Here is an 890-nt window from a genome sequence, read left to right on the forward strand (position 1 = left end):
TTTCCGTCTAGTTCGCAGCAGACAATTTTAAATCGAGTGCACCCTCCGAACACGGCTTTCTCTTTGTGCTGCTGCTTCACCTCATGACAAAGTGCAGTGCAGTAAAGAGATACTGTACTGTAAAAACTCTACGCAGCAACTCCTAAGCAATGAAATGTATTGTGCCTTAGCTCTAACCTCACGTAATCCCTCTGTTTCGCGTATCTGAAAGCTGTTCTTGCTGGCTCTTTAAAGCATAACTAAAAACAAAGATACTGAAATATCAATAGCCCTGAAGCGACCGCACTGGTTTATTTCGACACCCGTCCGTTCTTTACTAACAAAGGGTCGTGACACTATCACAGTTTGATGGTAACGTTGAATTTTTTTAGTTGCTTGATTGTTTACGAAGAGGCAAGGGTTATCATAGACTTACTGCTCTACGCTTGCGTGAGAACTCGTATACATCTATATTTATACACCGCACAAGAGAACGATTTAGCATAGCGCCATCGCCATATCATTACCGTTACCACCTGCCAACATTTACCGAATATCCGGCCCGACAAAATGGTTTTGTAATCGGTATTTGGTGAGCATGCAATAAATGAAAAGAGAAGAAAGAAAGAAAAGAAAAGAAAAGAAAAGAAAAGAAAAATCAATGTGAGGTGACCTTTCAAAGTATCGCGCGGAGGCAGCAGGCGAGAGCACACCGAAGTAAATCGACGTAAACATGAACTCAATTCTTTCAGCGTAACATACTATCACTCAAGCCAGAATGCGTCCCAACGGCGCATTCGGCCTGTCGACGCGAAGCGATCCAAGCCGGTGAGTAATCCGAGACAGCGAGGGTTTGATTCGGAGTGCGCGGCGGTTTAAGTGCCAGTGTAGCTGTTGGACGGCGCAGCGCG

This window comes from Dermacentor andersoni, chromosome 6, assembly GCF_023375885.2.
Source record: "Dermacentor andersoni chromosome 6, qqDerAnde1_hic_scaffold, whole genome shotgun sequence".
Lineage (NCBI taxonomy): Eukaryota > Metazoa > Arthropoda > Arachnida > Ixodida > Ixodidae > Dermacentor > Dermacentor andersoni.